This window comes from Pseudorca crassidens, chromosome 6 (genome assembly GCF_039906515.1).
Source record: "Pseudorca crassidens isolate mPseCra1 chromosome 6, mPseCra1.hap1, whole genome shotgun sequence".
Lineage (NCBI taxonomy): Eukaryota > Metazoa > Chordata > Mammalia > Artiodactyla > Delphinidae > Pseudorca > Pseudorca crassidens.
In genome coordinates this window covers 118,000,304-118,010,951 of record NC_090301.1, presented here as the reverse complement: position 1 = coordinate 118,010,951, position 10,648 = coordinate 118,000,304, and positions in this window count along the sequence as shown.

The following is a 10,648-nucleotide window of genomic DNA, read 5'->3' as shown; positions in this document are numbered from 1 at the left end:
TTTCGTTCAAGAGGTTAAGGTGCTTCCGTAGAGGCTGCACATGAACCGCTTCAACCTAAGGGAAAGTCCCTTTTTTCTTAATTTCTACAGTTAAGGACTTTATAAAAGAGATGGATCTGTGTACTTTTCCTTGGAAACCCTAGACGGTGAGCTGTCAGCCTCTCTGCGGGGCGGAGATGCACAGAGGTGGGACACCAACGATCAAACTAAGTCCCAGAACCACCCAGGCTAAAGATGAAGAAACCTTCTTGGATGTTCTGACTCGATATCCTTGGCATCAGGACAAACAAGTCATCATAATCCTGTGCAGTTTTTCTAAACTTATCTTGGAGTCTCAGCTCTGACATTCAGAGAGGCAATTGCCGAGTGAAAATGGAAGTTTATGCCACTGTTTGACCACCTAGGCTGTTATTTATTTATTTTCCTCTTTGGGACGAGTGAAGGGATGTAAGAGGAGAGAATTTCTGGGAATCTTCCATGGTAGATATAAGGCTGATCTTTTTTATAAAAATGGAGTTTGCTGTTTAATAAATAAAACTCCACATGTCAGTCTGGGAAATGTGATGTTTCTTTGAATGGATAAAAGATTGATGAGGCGTTGGATCGTGGGCTGTGTCGGGTACAGCTTCGTTCTGTTTCTAGATTCACGTTCGTTCGGAAGAAGGCAGGTCTCCTCCCTCAGGTAACTCAGGGTTCTGGTTAGGCCTCGCCTGTGGGCAAGCTTCAGTTTCAGAGGCCTTCATGGGCCCAACGAGATGTGCAGACTTCAGGTTCTGGGTCATTTTTTTCTGGTCCTCAGAGTTCCTGTCCATACCCTCCAGTTGAGGTGGAAGGAAATGGAGACTAACAACTTTAGGGGAAAGGGGTGGAGGGTGCCCTTGAGCTTACAGTGCTCAGTTTAGACTGTTTTCTTTCCATCACTTCTTGGGTCTGAATGGTGGGAACTTTCTATCTGGGAGAGAATTATTTCTGTGCACAATTGTCAGTCCTGCCAGGAAAGTTATGGCTGCCCTGTAAAAGGGGACTGACTGCCTGTCTCCCTTTGTCCTAGGTTGGGAAGGCCTCCTGGTCAATAAATACATATTAATCATGTAAAAGGATTGACATGCAAATGAAGGGCACCACTGACAAGCCCTGGATGGCAGAGGAGAAACCCTCTGCAGCCGTGGTCCTGGCTGGAGGAGGCCAGGGCTGCCCCAGGCTCTTCGCTGTGTGCTTTCTAGAGGGTTAAACATCCTTTTCCAATAATTATGTGAAAGAGTTCATTGAACTGGAGGTGGCTTTGGGATATTTTGCTTGCAATCCTTCTTAGCTCTGCCCAGTCTCCAGATTTTTTTATTTTAATTTAAGTCTGATAATAGGCAAGCCACCCTTTGGATCGCCGTGTCTCTCGGCCCAACTGTAAGTCTCCAAAGGTACTTTGTTCTTCTGATCAAAGAAAAGTTGAACCAAACAGAAAAAAATGGTTAAAAGCTTAGCTGAATTTTTTGAAGAATGCGTGATGTTGCAGGAATAATTATTAGTTGCCATTATGAATTACTGCTTATAAAATAGCATGTTGTATATCGTTATAGCTTTCTTTACAGAGCAAAGACACTACAAAATAACCTTGGTATAGGCAGGACTAGGTTTGGTTCATATTTTTCTATGTGCGTGACACCTGTGGGTATATACAGCCCACACAATGATTTTTAGGTTACATGTGACCACTGGAGAATATGATTTGTCGTCAAGGCATATATTGAAATCTTTTGCTGTGAAGACAAAACAAAAATGCTTTGTTATACGTTCCCAGCAGTTATCTGAGGTGGATATAGTTGCTTTACCCTTTATGAATCATTAGAATATACGAAAATATTTTAACTCCTCTGGTAAACTAAGTCGTTCTATATAATGAAATAGAAGTGAAGGGAATTATTCGAGCCGGTGGATGATCTAACTTTGATCTTCCTTTAGGGGTATGTGATGTGTTAGGAGGTGGATAATTGGTATTTAGACTCTTTAGGCTTCGACTTATGCCTCTAGGTACTTGCCCGCTGAGATGCATGCATTCAGTAACTTTGGAATTGGACCACAAGCTGATTTTGGTAATATTCCTGCTCGGGTTTGTAGGTGTCAAACTGGGCCCTAGTTTAGTAAAGACGATGGACGTCTGGGGTTCTGGCAGGTCAGGCCCTAGGAATAGTTCCTGAGGTCGTGTGTGCGTGGGCCTGGTGGCTCTTTTTCTTTTGTGGTCTGTGTCTAATCTTATCTAACGCTCTGCAACTGAATAACAGATCCAGCCACAGCAACTGGGGGTGGGTAGGTGGGGCGGAAGTGGGAACCTAAACTGTCTTCCTCTCCTGGTTGGAAGCACTCACCGTGATGCCCTGTGAGTTAAATGCATCTGAGGATAACTGTGGGACCCCGGTCTTCATGTATCTGGAGCTATATTAGCGCTGACCAAGATAGCGATTTGCCAAAACAGTTGCATTTTCCTTTTAAGTGAAGTCACGAGGATGTTTTTGGATGGAGGCTTGTTGGCTGTGAAAATCAATACCCAGTTCAAAATCAAGCACTAGGTCTCCTAAATTCTCACTACAGACACAGTCCGCTTAATGCACTTTGCTAATGTTTATCTAGATTCTAAGTGAATCGAATATTGCCTAGAATTCGAAACTAGCGAACATGTTGTCTCCTGAATTACTCCATGTGCGTGTGTGTTGTGCATGTGTAAAGGAGGAAGTACCTACTGCCAGAGATAAATTATTTAACACGATTTTCCTGTATTGTGAAGAAGCAGGCTGAGCCTCATTTTTTGGATTATGATTTGTTTTATGAAATGCTTATCAAATGTTTTCCAAAGATTAGTTTAATTTTAATTAAATAAACCTTTCTCAAGAGGAGGCTCCCAACTATTTCTTGTACCCAGAGGCTAACGTACTTGTTGTTTTTAATTATTTTCTGCTGTTACCCAAACTGCTTGGGGTACTCCCGCCCAATTAAATCAAAGGCACAGGTTCCTTCTACACAATATGTTTAATATTTAATTTTAATTAAATTAATTAAATTGTTTATTTAATTTCATGTGCATTATTGTGCATAGAATAATGCAAAATTCATGATCTCAAGCATTAGGGTTGGGAGGTGAATCAGAGAGCTCTCAAACAAGCTAATTACAGAGCTTAGAGGAAACTTCCCTTTCATTCTGAGGGGAGACCTCCTGACATAACCTGAACTTTCTCTCGCAGTGTTCCGTGGCCGGAGCTGCTGTGGGTTTGGAGTTGTTGGCCTCTTTAGTCCTCTTGATCTTGCTTTGCAGTTTGCAGCTCAGCAGCTGCTCAGCAGAGGAAAGTGTACGTGCGGGCATGTACTTGCTGTTGTCACAGCTCATGCGCAAGTGACATTTTCTACTTTGCTGAACAAGGAGCCACCAGCACAGAGCTCCTGGGGAAGGACCATTTTCTACCAAAAGGACACAGTCGAAACTTCAGTCATGTCTTTCCCACTCAGGAAAGGCCCGTTCTAATGGCTTTGAGCTGCCTGATATATATATAGGCCAGTGCTTAAAAATGCGGAGGCATGTGGAGGGGGTTCACCTTTTGATTGGAAGCAGCTCCTTAAGTATGGGGGGAGGCGCCCACCGGCCTGGCTCAGTTTCCATTACAGTTTGCATCTTCAGGGCATGGTTTTTCAGGCATGTTTTTATCTGCACAGTGCTAGGCTTAACTGTCTCTCACTAGAACGCTTAGCTCTTAAGAAATCTGTCTTAACAGACATAGAATTTAGAGACCAATAAAAGCCCGAAGAATGCTTAGTTTGCTTTGCCATCTCTCCCATCTGACTTTTCTCTAAAACAATGAACTCTGGAGCAAAGAGTCAGAAGCGCCTGAGTTGAAGGAACCCTCTGAATTTTGAGGCATTTTATTGTCTCCCTTCCCTACTTTCCTGACTTCTAAATAATGACACTATTACTATCGTGGCCTGGCACTTGGGACATCTGAGCCAAATCTTCCCAAGCTGACCTCATGAAGTCACTAAACTTCTTTGCGTTTGGGGGTTTTGCACATCTGGGCCACGGTTGACTATTTACGCTTATCACCACACTATAAATTTTTTTTTTGTGGGTTGGGGGGATAGTTTCTTTCTGAAAGCCTTCTGCTTATGGAGACTTGTAACTGTACTTAGTGAAATATGAACTTTCATGTGATTAGCTCAGCTACTGAGAAAAAAAAGAGAGAAAACAACTAATGGAAAGAAGGAAGGAAGAGAGAAAGAAAGAAAGAAGAGAGAAGCTACTGTCCCTAGGTGAGACCGTTTGCCTTTTCAGTAGCCACCTTACGTGAGAATGAAGCTGCTAAAAATAAACTGTCTCTTCGTTGTTTGCTTTCTTTCCCCTAAAGCTGGTTTTGTTTCAGTAGATTAAATATTATCATAAAAGTAGCTGATGATGCAGTAAATTAAAAATCAGTTTGTGGAATATTTTTTGAAAACCATTTCGCTTCTATGGCATTTACCCAGTTGGGGCAAACAAAAGCATTTGTCAGGAGGAATTTTTGCTGTAAATAAGGGTTCAGGAAATACTGAGAAGCACAGTTAGCCAGAATGGGGGACAAAAGGGTAAAAAACTGAAAACGGGACCCAGAATTTGGAGAGAGATTAATGTTGCCTTGCTACACAAAGAAGAAATAATTCATCCTTCATTTATGTTGCACTTCGGTGAGCTTAAAAACATGTTTAGTGCAAAACATAAGCCCTTGTAGCTGCAGGAAATGTATCTGAGGACAGATGCAGTTGAATTTGTGGGGCACTGCTGTGTCACTACGCTTAGCATCAAATTATGAATTAAACAAGAAGAATGAATAACAAATTAGGATTCGCCTAAGCTTAGCTTTGTGCAGTGGGACAATGAAAATTTATTTGAATTCTATTCCTTGATGAGGTTACAGATTTTCTCCCCAACAGAAGATACACGTTAATACTGTGGAGACAATTATCAGAAGTTCATTTTCTGTGCACATCTTAGAAACCTTTTCAGGGAAACAGAAAACTCCTGTGCAGATCTGGATTGTAGAAAAACCCTTACTCTGTCACCCTTTCTCTGTAATGTAACGTATTCTGTGGCACTCCAATGTAGGAATGATTTGTTAAAAGTATTTTGAAGGATGGTATTAGAAATATGGAAGCTGAGTTGTGTGTGTGTGTGGGAAGACAACTGCTAGAGTTTGGCTTTAGGAGTTCTCCAGCAGGCTGAGAAATGACGGGCTTCTTACAGCTGGGCTGTTTGTAAAAAAAAAAAAAAAAAAAAAAAAAAAGACAAAAACCCCCATGATTTCCAAAGCTGACTTTGCTTTTAAAAGTACAGTCAACTGTTTCTCCTCATCTAACTGGAACCGGGAAATAATGTGCTGCTACCCTCACTAATGCCTTCACCACATGCTGAAATTGGGGTGAAGAAAGGAAAGGTTGCTGGAAAGTTAACAAGAGAGCAGACGCACAGACAAGTTAGATATACCGGGAGGAATTTCTTGCGTGGCTGGATGTGAGAAAACTTTTTAAGCCCTTAATGGAACCCATGTGCATCATCATTCCAAGCTTATTTAAGAGACTAAATAGATAGACATATAAAAAGACATAAAAATATCACCTGGGCACACACTTAGGGCATTTTGGAAAATTAAACAAAACCTAACCCAGTATGACTGATGACTCTTTGCTACATAGGCGCGTGTTACACCTAAATGATGTCGCTTTGCTATTTTTTAATCAACTTTTTACTTTCCAAGAGTTTTCGATTTACAGAAAAATTTGTGAAGATTGTTGCCTTAATTTTATGTTTACAATAGCGGGTAGGGTACCTCTTCCTGCGTACATTCTCAAGAGTCAGAAAGCTTCCTTCTGAAGTTAGATACAATGTAGTTTGTGTAACTTTATCAGGGCTCCTGTCTACCTTGAAGAAGAGGCAGGGGCTTCACACACAAACTCAGTTTTGAAAATAAAATAACAGTTAAGTGTATTCAAATAGTGTTTTTCTTTTCTTTCTCTCTTTTTTTTTAAGCTAGGTTTAGTTGAAGGACCAGATTTTCATGAATTGTTTTCATGGAGGTGCCTCGTGCTTGTACTGCCTCCTAAACCTCCTAGCCTGTTTGCTTCTACAGATATAGTTCGTGTTATCTTGCTGAGTTTCTCTTGGTGTCACCTTTGAGATTCTGACAAAAACTGGGGCACAACCTGAAACCCAGCCTCCTTTCACCCCCTTCCCCTCCAAGTCCAAGGAAGATCTGTGCACCTTCAAGGCGTGTCCCGTGCCCCAGCCTTACTAAGTCTGTTCAGAGGCCTTGAGCAGTACGTAGCTAATTTACCATGTTAGGTTTTTTTCTCAAAATGGGCTTCATTTCAAAAGTTGAGGGCTAGGGAGGTAGTGTTCCAAGGGGGAACCCCTCTTGGAAATCAGTCACCAAAATCCCTTCTGAGAGGTTTAAAAAAATATCCCACTGATTCCCTCCTCCCGCTGCCCCCTCCCTCCCTCCCTGCCTTTACCCCAATGTGCTAATCACATGCAGGCCAGAGGCAGGAATAGGCTACCTGGCTGCAGCCCAGAGGACATTTTATTTTATTTACAGATGAGCTGTTAACCCCTGAAATATGGATTCATCTGGAAGCTGTGACACAAGGAAGGCTAGCCCCGTTTGGGCAGCTCCAGCCCAAAGCTGCGATAGTACTTACCTTAATTAGCTGTGTCATTCAGAACAGAGCTGGCCAGCCACAGGGGCCGCCCAGCGCCCTCCCAGCCTTCCCACCGAGGTGACTTCCTTAATGTGTGCGCAGCCCAGTGCCTGGCCACGGAGGGAATTCTGCTCCAGCCCTCAATAGAACCTCGCTACTTTCACCTTTCACCAAGTGGGGCTCCAAGGTAATGACCTCAGACCTGGGTTGGTACTCTCTATCTGCCAATACCCGTTGACCTCTTTGAAGCAATGACTTTTAAAGTATATGCCCTTGTTCCAGGAATACTGCAATTGCTCAAATCTCTTAAGAGCTTCCCTTTCCGAAGTTAGTTTACAAATCTTATATTCACACACACACCCCATCACAGACACATAAATGGAGTCTTGTTATTTTATATCTGAACCTCACTGTTGCTCAAAACTCACTTGCCTTATTCATCAGACTTGGCTCAGAACGACTTGCAACTCTTGCCCAAACTCAGATCCTCCCTGAAGGAGGAAAATTCTCCAGCACTGAGGAATTTCAAAAGACTGTGCCACAGGCTCTGATGCACTTCTAGAAGAAGGGTTCTTAGGACTTTTAAGCATGGCAGTGTAGTTAGAATAAAATATAAGTTTCTGGTGTGTCTCTTTGGAAGGAGACAAGATATATCTGGCTGTGGAAATTCTGGGTGGGTGAAAATTCCGACCTTGAAGCATGGACAGCAGACCTTCCCTACCCCACCTCACCCCATCCCAACCCACCGAGCTGCCCGAGCCTTGCTCCAGTGGGCGCTGGGGAGCTAGTGAACATTGCAAGTGAAGATTTGTTCGCATTTCAAACATGGTAGAGCGGGCCTCTCAGACGCCAGTCAAATGGCTTAGTTTAAGGCATGATAGCATGTCTGGAATGAGAGAACCTAGCAATGGGGTGTCTTTTACAGAACTCTCTACATGCATCTTGAAGTCTTTTCTCCCATAATGTAGATCTGTAGACAACAGTGATGTATAAAAATTCATTGGCCATGAGGCATGTTCTGAGAATGTATTTCTGTTGACAGGAGACCTAATCTGTAGCAAGCATGTTTCCTGTTTCCACTCATTTATTTTATATATATAATATTTATATCATATATATATATATTAAAGAGCCCTAGGATGCCCCGCCCTTTCTTCTAGAAACAAGGACATTGGAAGAGGGCTGGGTAGCAAGCAGCAGAATATACCCTGATAGCCCTGAGCACGTGGCATCAGTAAAGCAAGGGCTTCCAAAACAATTTGTGGGCAGAGAATTTGATACCTGACACCTGAATGACAGTTATCAACACAGTCATTAGGGGAAGCTTCAAAGCTGTCTCAGGTCTCCTTCTCCCTAGACTTCAGGTCAGCGCTGTTTTGCTTTGAATCATATTTGTGGGCACTCTAACCAAGCCAGTGCTTGATGGGGCCCTGCTGGACGCGGGTTCTTTTTATGGAGGGAGAGTTCTCTGTGTGCCCAGAGCCCAGAGTCAAAGGGGGCGGGTGGGACAGGTGCAGAGTGCGGCGGTGGGGGGGGGGGGATGGCGGGGGAGGGCAACTCCTCTGGGAGGTCTGAGCACTGCCCCAGGGGGTCCAGGCTCCTTTTTCCACTGGGCTCAGGAAGCCTCCTCGGCTGCCAGGAGTATAACCTGGGGTGGGACTCTTGTTACTTCCTGGTGTGGGCCTATCATTTGCAAGATGAGGGGACTGGGTTAGCTCAGCCGTCCCCTGTCTGCTACTTGAGGTCCTTGACAGGAGTATTAGAGGGGGAGGCACCTAGAGCAAGTCCCACGTTTCAGGCAATTGCTGGAAGTACGCCAGTACTCCACTTGCTGAGGCTGCCCTGGCCAGCCAAACCTGGTGTTTCCTTGCTTGGGGGTGAGGGTCTAGCAGCTTATAATGCTCACAGATGCTGTTTCGTGCTGACCAGGAGCTCTGGCGGCAGTTGTTGAGTACGTGCACCTTTGATTAATAAAAATGGGAAAACAAATGTCTTCTTATTTAACACATATTTAAAAATTAATAACATTTGTAAGGCACCTGGCGTATTGCTGTCCCTTAGTAAATGGTGGTTATTATTGTTCATTTTATTATAGCTTATTTGGTTGGCAAAAGCTTTCAAAATGTGGGCATAACAGGAACGTTGCCTTCTTCATGGGGAGATGGTTGGGAGCCACTGTGAGGCTGGATTCCAAGCCCCTCCAGGAAATGTTCTTAGGTTCCACTGGCTGCAGCTTCTAGTGCAGGCGGCTGTGACGGTTCCTGGCGACTCCCAGGCATTGAATCTTAGGGAGCAGAGTCTCCAGCTCCTTCTCCACCTCGAGCCCACCCCTCTCCCAGCTCCTTCTTGGCCCTGAGCTGGACCAGCCACCCTGCCCTAGTGGGCAGAGTCTTGGGAGTGTGCATGAAAAGGCTTAGGGGTCCGATGGCTTGCCTGTTCCCTGACTGTGAATTGCATGCTCTGACGGGAACAGGGATGGGTCAGGGAGAGACAGAAGACTTAGGAGGGACAGTGTTCTTCCTCAGTGATTTCACATATAGTTTTTATAGAGGTAATGCAATTAAGAATACAACTACAGGATTGTTTTCTTAGAATTTCACGCCACATGTCATAGTAAGAACTACCATTTACTGATTGCTTCCTATTTGCCCAGTACTCTCCTGGGCTATTTACATGTATCTCATCTCATTGACTCTTTATAACAGCCCTTTAGGATGTATCAGTATTTCTATTTTATTTCAGACACTGATGCTCAGAGTGGTTAAGTAACTTGCCCAAGGTTACACAGCTAGAGGGTGGCAGAGCTGGAACTTAAAGACTATGGTCTTTCCAAATATTAAAGATTTGCTGCTCTACGATGAAATATCTTACAGTATAAAGGCAAACATTAGCAAGACTCATAGAGTGAAAGGTCATCCAGAAGTGCTTCCAGGGGGAAGAGTTCTAAGAAGGCTCTTGAAGGAGAAAGGGGTGCAGGGGATGGAGGGATAGGGTGTGGACTGAGCTGGAGGGGACATATGTAAAGGAGAGGAGGGGAGAGATGGGGTGCTGGTTCGGGGTGATGGAGGAAGGCTGAGGCCCTGGGGAGGGTCAGGCTGGAAGTGACGCCGCTGTGGTTGCTGCTCTGGGGACAGGAGACAGGTGTGGGACGCCTGGCTTTTTCCCACACCTTTGGCTCTGCCTCTCTCTTTGGCTACCAGAGACTGCTCTCTGCCCACTGGTGGCAGGGGCTGCTGTGGCCCCCCGCTCTGTAGACGGCAGTCATATTCCAGGAAAAACTGGCAAAGGACTTGGCTTCCTCCCTCCTCACTCCCTACTTCTCTCCTTCTCTCTCTGTCCTACCTAGTATTTGCTTTTCCAAACCAGTATTTAAACAATAATACAATTAATTTGAAGAATCACTCATTGCGTAGTTTTGCCACTCTCCCATCGAGTCATCATTTTTCACTTCCACCCCTTCCAGCTCCTGTCCATTTCTTTGTTCGTATCATGTTGACGCAGATGTAAACACCAGGTAGACACAACCTTAAGTCTTTTTATTTCTTTAGACTTTGATATTAGAGCATGTTTTTCTGTTGCCTTTGTGATCACAAACTTGTAAATGGTTGCCTACATCCCCCCGGGCTGGGGGTGTCCTGATAGATAGCAGCCTCCCACCAGGGCTGCATTTCTAGTTGCTTCTTTTTGGGGGGCCTCATTAGAGCTGATGTTGTCACTGAGGTCGGGGCCTGGGGATTGTGGGAGCAGAATGCAGAGGGGTTTGGGCTGCCTGGGGAGGGGACAGGGCAGGTGAGAAGCCACCTGACAGTGTGTCTCTGGGTTTTATGTGCAGGTGGGAGCCAGCAGACACCATGAGGTTAGGGCGGTGCTGCAGGCGTCGCTGGTATTTATTTCTTGAAACTATTATGAGGATTAAATGAGGTCATGTTTGCAAAGAGTCTGG